This window comes from Geotrypetes seraphini, chromosome 2, assembly GCF_902459505.1.
Source record: "Geotrypetes seraphini chromosome 2, aGeoSer1.1, whole genome shotgun sequence".
NCBI lineage: Eukaryota > Metazoa > Chordata > Amphibia > Gymnophiona > Dermophiidae > Geotrypetes > Geotrypetes seraphini.
In genome coordinates this window covers 454,328,105-454,341,271 of record NC_047085.1, presented here as the reverse complement: position 1 = coordinate 454,341,271, position 13,167 = coordinate 454,328,105, and positions in this window count along the sequence as shown.

The following is a 13,167-nucleotide window of genomic DNA, read 5'->3' as shown; positions in this document are numbered from 1 at the left end:
TCTGAGGGTGATGGTCAACGGTACCCTCTCTGAAACATCAGAGGTGACCAGCGGAGTGCCGCAGGGCTCGGTCCTGGGCCCTCTCCTTTTTAACATATTCATAAGGGACTTGACACGAGGGCTACAGGGTAAAGTAACATTATTCGCCGACGACACAAAACTGTGCAACATAGTAAGTGAAAGCTTTTTACAGGATAGTATGACACAGGACCTTTGTACGTTGGAAAACTGGTCCTCGACATGGCAGCTAGGCTTCAATGCTATGAAATGTAAGGTCATGCACCTCGGTAGCAGAAATCTGTGCAGAACTTACACCCTAAATGGAGTAACATTAGCCACGACCTCAGTAGAACGAGATTTGGGAGTAATCATCAGTGCAGACATGAAGGCTGCCAAGCAGGTAGAGAAGGCCACATCCAAGGCAAGGCAAATGATGGGATGTATCAATAGAAGTTTCATCAGTCGGAAACCAGAAGTCATAATGCCGCTGTACAAAACCATGGTGAGACCTCATCTGGAATACTGTGTGCAATTCTGGAGGCCACATTACCGTAAAGACGTGCTTAGAGTCGAGTCGGTTCAGCTGATGGCCACTAGGATGATCTTGGGGTTCAAGGGTCTCTCGTACGAAGAGAGACTGAGCAGACTGCGGCTCTACACTCTAGAGGAACGCAGGGAGAGAGGGGACATGATTGAGACATTTAAATACATCACAGGACGTGTTGAGGTGGAAGATGTCATCCTCTTCCCCAAAAGACCCTCGACCATAAGAGGGCATCCGCTTAAACTCAGAGGAGGGAAATTTAGTAGTGACACCAGGAAGTATTTTTTCACGGAAAGGGTGGTAGATCACTGGAATAAGCTTCCAGTGCAGGTGGTCGAGGCCACCGGCGTGCTTGACTTTAAGAGTAAATGGGACATGTACGTGGGATCCCTACATAGGACGAATCACTAGCATCTAGACTTATTGGGGTGGGTCAGTAGAGTGGGCAGACTTAAGTACATAAGTACATAAGTAGTCGCCTCCGCCGGGGCAGACCAGAGGTCCATCCAGCCCAGCGGTCCGCTCATGCGGCGGCCCATCAGGCATATTGCCTGGTCAGCGGTCCCTGACTAATTTTATGCCTACCTCTACACTTATCTCTAAACCTTCCACTGCTCTTATCTGTACCCCTCAATCCCTTTGTCTTCCAGGAACCTATCCAGGTCATCCTTGAAACCCTGTACTGTGCTATTTCTTATCACGGCCTCCGGAAGGGTGTTCCATGTGTCCATGTGCCGTTTTCTGCCGTCATCTTTCTATGTTTCTATATTAATTGGGGAAATCCTGAAAACCAATCTGGAATATGGCTCTCGAGGACCGGAGTTCCCTACCCTTGCCTTAAGGCATGATGCATTTGGGAAATTTTTGACTGTGGGGGTGCCCTGGAAATAGTTCCTCCGGAAACAGGGAACTTTTGACTGTGATGATGTTCTGGAAATAGTTCCCCCGGTGTACTTTTTAGGTCTTGCCGTGTTGAGAGCCAACAGTGCGCGGATTTGAAGGATTTCCCCTGACGCAGCCAGGTGATCTAACAAACAAGGATCCTTGTCTGGATTATGAATGCTTCGGCTGGAGCAGTAAAACTTCTGGAACTACTGGAGTGTTTAAAGATTTAAGGACTTGAAAATTTTGTGAATAACTGGGGACTATAAACTGAGTGTTTGATTTTCCAGCTAAAGATCAGTGATTTTCTAATTCTCCTTTGCACAGACAGTGGTTTGGACCTTTTTGAGAGATGGAGCAAGTTCTCTGTGGAGTTTTTTATGGCAGTGATAAGACTCAAGGCAGCTAGAAGCTTCTGTATTTATGCTGCTACTTAGGTTTGAGGCTCTTTTTTTTCCACATTTGTGACTGCTAGCTACTCTGTAGGTTTCTTCCACTGCTTGGCTTGGTAACAATTGAAATATAGCTGTGGCATTCATTTTTGTTACCTTGTATATTGGATACTGAATAGTACATCTGCCTTAATTTGTACTGATTCGTGTTGATTTGGATTTATTTATTTAGTGGATATGTTTTAGAAATGTTCATTTCTTTGATGCTCTCAAGCTCTGCCAGTGATGGATCTGTGAAGTGTGATGTGCCGGGAGTCGTATTAAGACCTGCACTAAAATATGACTGTTTGTTATCAGGCCGCTTCAGAGACTTTTCTATCTCTTAAATTTGTTTTATTTCCTTTTTAATTTTTTATCTTCTTTCATTCTTTCTATTTTCTATTTCTTTGATTTTTGATCTTGCAAATGTATTATATTGTTGTTGTTATATATTTTTAGTTTATGAAGGTTCTTTAGCTAGATTGTGAGCCTTCGGGACAGAGAGGGGCGTTTTTCTCAAGTACTTAATTTCATTTTAGTTTGATACTTTGTAAATCGCTTAGGTCAGTAAAATGCAGGAGTGGTATATCAAATCTTAAATAAACATATATCTAGCCTATGTCCTCTGTGGGCACAACCTTTTGCAATGCAGACATGAGTATTTACACTAGTTTTATGGCTGGTATAAGTTTTCACACCTGCTCGGAGCAGGAAGGAAGCAGCAGGGAGTGGTGGCACTGTTGCAATTTCACTGGCAGGGCAGGGCATCCCTGCCAGCAACGGTACCATTAGAGTACCTGTGTGTGGAGGGGGAGATAGGAATATGTTGCTCCCCTCCCCACACACACACACACACACACTCCAAGTCTTTTCCTGGCCCTCCTCTACATTGCAAGGCTGGCTATACGACCAATCAAGAGATAAAATTGGGTGGAGCCACAACTTAGCTGGTTAATGGTGGTATTTAATCTGCTAACTGACTAGGTAAGCACATATAGAGTCCTGTAACTAAGGCGTGTTAGCCGTTTTAGTGCACGCTAAACGCTAACGTGTCCATAGACTATAATGGACGCATTAGCGTTTAACGTGTGCTAAAACAGCTAGCGCACCTTAGTAAAAGGACCAAATAGGACAGCAGAAAGGCTGTTCCAATTTTATGCACCAAGTTAACTGGACACAAGTTTGACTATAGGCCAGTGCCCAGTTAAGTTCTAGGTCAGTGCGCATGCCCAGATATTCAGTGTGAAAGATTAGAGAAACTGGGCCTCTTCTCCCTCGAACAGTGGAGATTGAGATGATCGAAACATTCAAAGTAGTGAAGGGAATAGACTTAGTAGATAAGGGCATGGTGGGAGAACGAGAGGGCATTCTCTAAAGTTAAAAGGGGATAGATTCCGTACGAACATTAGGAAGTTCTTCTTCGCCCAGAGAGTGGTATAAAATTGGAACGCTCTTCCGGAGTCTGTCATAGGGGGAAACACCCTCCAGGGATTCAAGACGAAGTTAGACAAGTTCCTGCTGAACCAGGGTTTACGCAGGTAGGGCTAGTCTCAGTTGGGGCGCTGGTCTTTGACCAGAGGGCTGTCACGTGAGCAGACTGCTGGGCACAATGGACCATGGTCTGACCCAGCAGCGGCAATTCTTATGTTAATTCAGCCCACAGAATACGAGGGAGTGCTGAAACGTTCTCAGTCCAACCAAGAGAATGACGTGGATATGGTTCAATCAATGATCTGAAACAATCTCAAATACACATCATTTCATTTCTGAAAATTGGCAATTAATGAAATATAACATTCTTTTCAGCTACAGTGGCAAAAATAATGCTCAGAATTTAGGAAGTTGTTTGGTTGGGCTGAGAACTTTTCAGCAACCAATATTACCCACCTTTATTTACAATTTACCCTTAGAATTGGGAACCTTAAATGTATAATCCAGACCACAAAATGAAATCGCACTGGGGGGAGGAGTGGTGTTGATGTGTATTCTTTTGGTGATCATCAACTCGGTCTGTTTTGTCTTTTTAGAGCAATCAGGTCGAGAAGAAAAAGCCCGAGAGCTAGTCTCGACGGGCGGCATTAACGCGGGGCTGGGTGGCCCGCCATGTCGCCCGTGGGACTAGCTAGGCAGGAGGAGGGGCCGGGGTAGCGTGCCCGAGGGGGGGCGGTCTGCCGGAAGGGAGCAGACGTCGCGGCCGAAGAGGATCGTGGGAGGGAGGGGTTAAAAGGCAAGGCGCTCGGAGGACCCGAACAGTTTTGGTCCTCCGAAGCAGCTTGCCTTCCGGCCGGGTACGGACGCGCGGGAGAGGCCTACCCTGTTGCTCGCCGCGTGTCGGGCCTCCGATCCAGGTCGCCGGACGCGCACGCGCTCGCGGCCAAGGAAATATTTAAAAAAAAAAAAATAAAAATTTTTTTTTTACTCCACGTGGCCGTCGAGCATGGCGCACGCCCAGGCCACCGCCGCGGACCCGGCCGAGATCTCATTCCTGGCGGGTGACTCCCTCGATGAAGACGAGCACCTCTTGGTGAGTCCAGCTGCGGGGGGGGGGGGCCAGCTGCGGGGGGGGGGGCCGGCAGTTGCCTCCGAGGCGCTCCCGTGCATCGGCACGGGCTGCTATAGCGCTGGAGGTAGTGGGGGTGGCGCCGGTTGTACGTCGCGGTGCGGGGTCTACCCGAAGGGGCAGGAGCAGGAACCCTGCTGTGGGAAGGGGGAGGAGCGTCGCGGCTACAGCGGGGGCGCAGAATACGGGTGCCCTGCCGGCCGGGAACGTTACGGTCGTCGGGGACCCGGGGGTGGTGGCCCCGGAGCCTGCCCATCATGAGGAGCCAGCTCCCAGGGGGGGTGGAGGGCCGGGGAGAGAGCCTGCGGCTGTGCCCGAGTTCCCCATGAGATCGGGCTGGGGGGGGAATGCGGCCGAGTATGCCGCTGTTCCTGGTACCCCCTCGACATCAGGAATGGGGGGAGGTGGGCCAACGGGCCCAGCGGGCTGGTGGGCTCCCTGGTCGACAGGTCCCTGGTGCGCGCCCTGGAGTGGAACTCCCTGGATGTCAGTCCCTCCACCGTTTCCTCCATATCCTTGGGGCCCGGGTGTGCTTGGGGGGTCTGGGGGTAGCGGGGGACCTCATGTTGGGGCTGGTTCTACGGGGCTAACTTACCCTTCTGCTGTGCCGGTTGCTGGCCCCTGTTCGGATTTCTTCCCACAGGACGTCGCTGCGGGACCCGTCGAGATGGCTGGGACTTCTGATACTGGACAGTCTAGCGGAGGAACGGCTGCAACTCCACAGATCGGTGGCGGAGAGCATGCTCGAGACCAGCAGCGTCCAGCTACGGTGGCTGCTGCGGAAGGCGCCACTTCAGGAGCGGCTGGAGGCGGACACAGACCTGGATGCGACCGGATCACGGGTAACATGGCCCTAGGGGCTGGGGTTAGTGTTCGGGGAAAACGGGGGAAGAAAAAGGGTAAGGGTAAAAAGAGACGGGGGGGCAGAGATTCTTCTTCGTCTTCCTCTTCCTCCTCTTCAACCTCTTCTTCCTCTTCTTCGTCTTCCTCCTCTGGGGCAAGTCGGCGGGTAGAGGGAGAGGATCAGGCGCGAGAGGGCACAGATCGGGGCGCCCCTGCGCTCGTAGCGTTGTCAGAACTGTGGGAGAAAGTCCCTCGGTCACTGCGGCGCAAGATTCGGAGACGCGCGTGCGTGGATATTTTTAAGCTACTAGAGGGCAGGGCGCGGGGCCGTAAAAAGAAGAGCAAAAAAGAGGGAGAAAAACCTAAAGTAGGCGCGATTTCACGTAACGTCCTGAACTGGACCCGGGCGTTCTTACGGCTCGCCAGTGTCTGGGGACAGGAGCGCCCACAGGATTACGGTCTGTTGTTGGCGTATGCAGATACCATTCTCGATTCTTGTCAGCGGTTTGGAGGGTGGGCGTGGCTGAATTACGACGAGGCATTCCGAGACAAGATGGAGGAGAATCAGCACATGTCCTGGGGCACACAGGACATTAACCTCTGGCTCACCCATATGGCGAAGCCAGGAGGTTCGAGCACGGGCCCGTTGGGAAAGCCGGTCTCGCAGGCGGCAGGGGGGACGCGTTCCTTTCGTACGCCCGGAGGACCAGGTGCCGGGGGCGGGCCGGGCCTTTGCTGGCAATACAATAAATCAGTCTGCTCCTTCACCGATTGCCGTTTCCGACACGCTTGTTCACTGTGTGGACAGGGTCACCCAGCTCTCAAGTGCCCCAAGAAGGGAGCCGGGTTACCTCCAGCCCCGGCTAAGTGAGGGAGGGTCCCGCGGGCTGCCCACCCCGGTGGAGATAGGCGCCATGCGTCCGTGGCTCGACCAGTATCGTGATTCACGGGCAGCGGAGGTTCTGTTGAAGGGGTTCAGCGAGGGTTTTGTGATACCGTACGCGTTGCCATTAGCTAATGCGCAGACGGCCAACGCGTCCTCTGTTTCGCACCTGCGGGGGGAGGTCCGACGGAAGTTGACGGTGGAACTTGAACGGGGGCGGGTAGCGGGGCCTTTTCATGATCGACCATTTCCGGCGATGGTGGTGTCTCCCCTGGCGATCATACCTAAGAAAGAGCCGGGCAAATATCGATTGATACACAACCTATCCAGGCCGGCGGGGCGTTCGGTGAACGAAGGCATACTGCGGGACCTCTATACGGTGCGATACGCGTCCTTTGACAGCGCACTTTGTCTCATTCGTCGAGCGGGGCCAGCGGCTTTAATGGCGAAGGTGGACATCGAATCTGCGTTTCGGTTGTTGCCAATTCACCCGGCCTCGTATCCATTATTGGGATTCCGGTTTGAGGGTGCCTTCTATTACGACCGATGTTTGCCTATGGGGTGTTCTATCTCCTGCGCCTTCTTTGAATTGTTCAGTTCCTTTTTGCACTGGGTCACGGTGCGGCGCGCTGGGAGGGACTCGGTGGTTCATTATTTGGACGGTTTTCTGTTTGTTGGGGGAGAGGACTCGGGCGATTGCGGGCTGTTGAAGACCACGTTTGAGGAACTAGCAGCGGAATTTGGGGTTCCGCTGTCGGCAGAAAAATCTGAGGGGCCTACTACGTGCCTCACGTTCCTGGGGATCGAGATAGACACCGTAGCGATGGTGACTCGGCTTCCTGAGGGCAAGGTCCGGCAGTTGTTAGAGTCAATATCACTGGTACGGGGTGCTCGCAAGCCCACCTTGCGGTTAGTTCAGTCTCTATTAGGGTCTCTTAATTTTGCCTGTAGGGTTTTACCTATGGGTCGCCCCTTTTCCCGTCGTCTAGCGGCAGCGACAGCTGGAGTAAGGGACCGCAGACACTTTGTGCGGATGTCGGCGGGGATCCGGGCAGATTTGCGGATGTGGTCAATGTTTCTTGAACGATTCAACGGGTCTCTCCCAATTCAACAGCCCGAGGTGACTAATTTGGATCTAGAATTGCAGTCCGACGCGGCAGGTGGCATTGGTTTCGGGCTCTACTTCCAGGGCGATTGGTGCGCAGCAGCTTGGCCCAAGGCTTGGCGGCTGGCCGGTCTCACCCGTAATATCACTCTTCTGGAACTTTTTCCTTTGCTGGTGGCTTGTGAGTTGTGGCCCGACAGGTTACGGAATAGGCGAGTCGTGTTTTGGTGCGACAACATGGGGGTGGTGGAGGTGGTCAACCGGCAGGCGGCGAAATGCCTACGGGTGACGGCGTTGATGCGCGAGCTCGTCGTGCGCTGCTTACGTCTCAACCTTTTCATTCGGGCACGTCACGTTCCCGGAGTACAAAACAGACTAGCTGATGCTCTTTCTCGTTTCCACTTTTTGCAGTTTCGGCAGCTGGCGCCAGCAGCGAAGACGGTGGGATCGCAGATGCCGGAGCATTTGTGGAGCCTGGTGGAGAACGGATCTGGGGCTTATTGCAACACTCCGTAGCCCCGGCTACATGGGCCCGGTACAAACGAGGCTTTACACTGGTGTCCAGATTTATGCAGTCACGGGGATGGACTCCTGGTCCTGTGTCGGAGATCCTGATAGCAGATTTCCTAGCCTCGTCTCAGCGGCGGGGCTGTTCCCGGAGCGCGACAGCAGGGCAGCTAGCGGGCTTCGCGTTCTTTTGCAGGGCCCTCGGTTGGACGTGTCCTTTGTCGGGGTTTCTGCCGCGCAGGATGATGGCGGCCTGGGGGAGGGTAGCCCCGCAGATGCCCGACTCCCGGCTGCCGATTACGCATGCCTTGCTGGTCGCGCTTGTGAATGCCTTGCCACAGGTGACGAACTCCAGTTACGAGACGTGTTTGTTTCGGGCAGCTTTCTCTTTATCATTTTTTGGAGCGCTGCGAGTGGGCGAGCTGCTCGTCCATCCGTCAGACGTCCGGGGTCTGCGAGGCCTGCTGGGCAGGCAGGTGTGCATAGTCGGGAACACGATGCGAGTTATCATTGCCCGTTCGAAGACGGACCAGCTGGGCAGGGGGCGCACGTTAATCTTGAACCGAGTGGAGGGTTGTATGTCTTGCCCCGTCCAATCTCTGGTGGCCTATATGGCGGTCCGTCCTCCTTCCGCTGTAGCGTTGTTGGTGCACGAGAATGGCACCATGTTCACGTGGTACCAATTACTGGCGGTGTTGCGTCTAGCTCTGGGACGGTGCGGTGAGGACCCGGCTCGTTATGGCACTCATTCCTTCCGTATTGGGGCGGCCACAAGTGCCTTTGCGGCGGGGGTTCCCGAGGCGGTCATTCGGCGATTGGGTAGGTGGTCGTCAGATGCATATTGCGGGTACATTCGACCGCCGCGTCCCGCTAGTGGGGATTCTCAGGCGGGAGGGAGGATCTAGTGGGGTCATTAAGGGATGGGGCGGTAGACGGGATGGGGGGGGTCCTTGGAGGGGGAGTGTTTTGGCGGAGGGGGGACACTGCTTAGCTCCCTTCTTTCTAACTCCCTGGCTACGGTGATCTAACTGCGGGGTTTGCCTTGCAGGTGCGGTGCAGCGGGTCCTGTCGGTTTGGATTATCGGGCACTCCTACGTCCATTGGGCAGGGGAGCGTGCCATAGTCCGGCCCGGAGGTCAACACTTGGGCCTAGGGCATCGCGGAGTGTTCGTATCATGGTGGGGACAGAGGGGCATGCGCTGGCACCAGCTGCTACATCTACTGAACGACATGCGCCGGCGCTCTCGGCGTCCGGACCTACTGATCCTGCATCTGGGGGGCAACGATGTCGACGCCCTTAGTGGAAAGCACCTGATAGACACAGTCATAGGGGAGTTGGGGGTGGCTCAGGGTTGGTTCCCGGAGGCGCGGCTGGTTTGGTCGGACATCATTCCTCGGCCGAGCCGGTTGGCGTCTCGGCGGTGGACTAGAGGACTAGCTAAAGTTAATCGACAAGTGGGTCGATGGGTCGAGGCGCAGGGGGGTACTCAGATAAGACACGATTGGGTGGATGTGTCTTGCTCGGGGCTGTTCTACAGGGATCGGGTGCACTTATCGGAGATAGGCAGCGATTTGCTGTTAGACGACTTCGCCTCCTGTTGTGAGCGAGTGTTGGGCTCCTAGCCGCAGCTCTGTTCCTGTTAAATTTTGTTTTGGGGGGGGGGGGGCCTGTAACTCGTTACAGGCCTGTGGCGGTATCCCGAGCTACTGGCTAATGGGCTCATCAAGGGATGAGCGGTGGGCCGGCTGGGAGCTGTGCCTGGTGGGTCGGATGACCCTGGATAATGGGGCATGTGTGGGACATGCCACCCCTCGGACCCTTGCTTAGAGGGCGGGGTCGGGGGCCAAGTACATCCAATGGTAGCTCGGGATCAAGGTCACAATGGTGATACCATTGTTATAGGTTGTTGTTAATGTGTTATTTATGGCTGTTATTTATATATGCTCATGTATGTTAAAAGTTTATATGAATATGTTTAATATTCAATAAACAGGGCTGCGGCCAGGTTGTACCCAACAAAGTGTCTTGTCTTATTGAGATAGGTGAAAGGAATGTGGGAAAGGGGGTAAAGAGTATATAGAGGCGGGTCACTCCAGGTCCCGCTGTTAGAAAAAGCCCGAGAGCTAGTCTCGACGGGCGGCATTAACGCGGGGCTGGGTGGCCCGCCATGTCGCCCGTGGGACTAGCTAGGCAGGAGGAGGGGCCGGGGTAGCGTGCCCGAGGGGGGGCGGTCCGCCGGAAGGGAGCAGACGTCGCGGCCGAAGAGGATCGTGGGAGGGAGGGGTTAAAAGGCAAGGCGCTCGGAGGACCCGAACAGTTTTGGTCCTCCGAAGCAGCTTTCCCACCCGCCCGCCCTTTGGTTTAGGGGTGTGCAGGGTTGGTGGAGTGGCGGTATCCCGAGCTACTGGCTAATGGGCTCATCAAGGGATGAGCGGTGGGCCGGCTGGGAGCTGTGCCTGGTGGGTCGGATGACCCTGGATAATGGGGCATGTGTGGGACATGCCACCCCTCGGACCCTTGCTTAGAGGGCGGGGTCGGGGGCCAAGTACATCCAATGGTAGCTCGGGATCAAGGTCACAATGGTGATACCATTGTTATGGGTTGTTGTTAATGTGTTATTTATGGCTGTTATTTATATATGCTCATGTATGTTAAAAGTTTATATGAATATGTTTAATATTCAATAAACAGGGCTGCGGCCAGGTTGTACCCAACAAAGTGTCTTGTCTTATTGAGATAGGTGAAAGGAATGTGGGAAAGGGGGTAAAGAGTATATAGAGGCGGGTCACTCCAGGTCCCGCTGTTAGTGTTCAAATGTTTAGGGATATGCATGGAATAAATTTTCATTTTGGCCCTTTTTTCACTTATATCCCTTGATTTATTTTTTTCCAGTTCATTTCACTTTCATGATAATAAACATTTCCAATGTAAATTAGAACCTTATAACGTATGGAAATCGGCTGTGTTTTGTAGTTTAAAGCACTTTAAAATCCATTTTCACATATTCTAAGGTACCTTAACAAACCAAATTCTGGCTAATGAATGAACATACTCTAAATGAGCTAGGGCTGGATTCACTAAGCCCACCAATCAAGTCCCGACCACTTAGCGACCTCTTTGTGACCCCAACCCGATTCACTAACCTTATTCCAGATCAGATCCGCGCCCGATCCGATCCACGCATGCAAATGAGAGGGAATGGCATGCAAATATAGGCAGGCAGCGATTCACTAAAAAAAATGAGGGGCACCGACTGGGCTGGCCGATCAAAAAATAAGCGACTGCTGAGGACCAGTCGCTCAGGCCCTTTCCGACTGTCCTGCTCTCTGCCCCGACTGCCCATTCCTGCTTTCTGCCGCCCTGGAATCCTGCCTTTCTGCCTCTCCCCAGAGCCTGTCTCCCTTGTCGGATGCTTCTAAAGTTTAATGCCCTTTTCTGAAGTGTTCTTCTGCCCCGATCGCCGCCATGCTTCTGCCCTGACTCTCCTGCTCTCTCTCCCGACTTTCCTGCTTCTGCCCCGACTCTCCTTGTCTTCCCCGCAGTGTGAGCCCGTGGTTTTAACCCATGGGTTTAAAACGGGTTAAAATCACGGGTTTGCGAAAAAGTAAAAAACAACTTGCGAAAAAGTATAAAAAACAAAAGTAAAAAGTTTTCTTTCCAGCAGCTCTGCCGGGCACAGAGGGCTAGCACATGCGCATGTGTCGGGATGGCTAGAGAGTGATCCGTGTGGTCGGTTGGGGGCGTGATTCCGATCGCCCTCATTTGCATGAAGGTGATTGGTGAATCAGCCCCCCCCCCCCCCCAGCCACGGATCGGATCTGATCCGATCCATGGCGTTAGTGAATCTAGCCCTTAGTACAGGAGGTCGTTGAAAAGTTTTCAGCCCAACCATGAAGAGAATGATGCAGAGCCATGAAACTTACAAGTTATTCCGCACTTCTCTTGACACTTTTTGTTTTCATTTCATATCATTGAAACAAAACGTGTCAAGAAAAGTGCAGAATAACTTGTAGGTTTCATGGCTTCTAATCATTCTTGAGCTGAGAACTTTTCAGCAGCCCCTCTATCTCCGCTTCAAACTGAAACAAGTTGTTACTGGTTTCTCACCCTGCCTTCCCTGTATCTTTTTCTTATTATTTAGGTGCATCATGTGTTTAGAAAGGGTATTGTCCATTTATCAGTCTGATGGGAAGCAGAGTTCTACTGGCTTACCCAGTAAGTAGACTGAAGCAAGAAAATAGTTAATACAATTAGAAAATGTAGAACACTACTAATTGTTTCACATATTTTGAGTCTCTTGGTGGTCTTGAAATATCTATAGAGCGGATGGAAGAGGTAGAATTTTCTGCTGGAAGCCGAGGAGTTCTAAAGTAGGGCTTTAGTGTAAATGGGTACATTGTCAGGCAATAAATGAACACAGCTACCTCTGCCAGCACAACAATTAACTTTGTTTGCAGAGTACCAATCAGTCTATTTGCTATTTGGAATGTGTTAATTATTCTTGCTAATTGCATGCAAAACACTCATTATCACCTGTCTGGAGAGCTGGGCCACTAAGGTTTTTAGTGACACATTAATTACTGTGCTTTCCTTGAGAAAATACTTTAGGTAGGCCCTGTTATTATCAGTAAAATAAATAGTTTCCCAGCAAGATTGCCTCTTCAAGGCTTTCTTTTCATTCCTTCACATGAAGGTGTTCTTGCTGTAATGATGTACATCCTTTAAAAGAATACTGACTGATTTATGAGGCAGCTTGTCCAAGCCTTAAGCATGCCCACACTCATAATAACTAAGCATCAATATGTGCATTTAGCACGCTAGTCAAAAAGCTATGGGAAGCTAGCTGATTATTAAGAACAAGAAAAATTATTTCAAGAAAAATGTATGTAACATTTATTTTTGACAAATACATTAATTGATTTTAAATGTAAACTACAAAAAAAAATAAACAACAAATAACACACAATACAAAGACTTAACAAAGGTTACGTGATCATTAATGACAAAAATCACTTAATAAGGCTGCTTGATATAACATTGTCAATACGGAAATAACCAATTAAAGGCTCACTTATATTGGCAAGATTTGCATCTTTCCAGTTTGAGAAGGAGGATACATTTGATAGCGATGGAAATTAGGATGTAAAATAGTTTTAACAGATATGGATTAAGGGCCCGATCCTTTTCAATATCTTTATAAGGGACTTGGCTGAGGGGCTTCGCGGTAAAATAACGTTATTCGCCGATGACGCCAAACTGTGTAACATAACAAGCAAGAGCACAACGGACAATTTGAAACACGACCTACTCCTATTGAAGCAATGGTCTAGGACCTGGCAACTGAGTTTCAATGCCAAGAAATGCACAGTCATGCACCTTGGCAGTCAAAATCCATGCGAGACTTACACCCT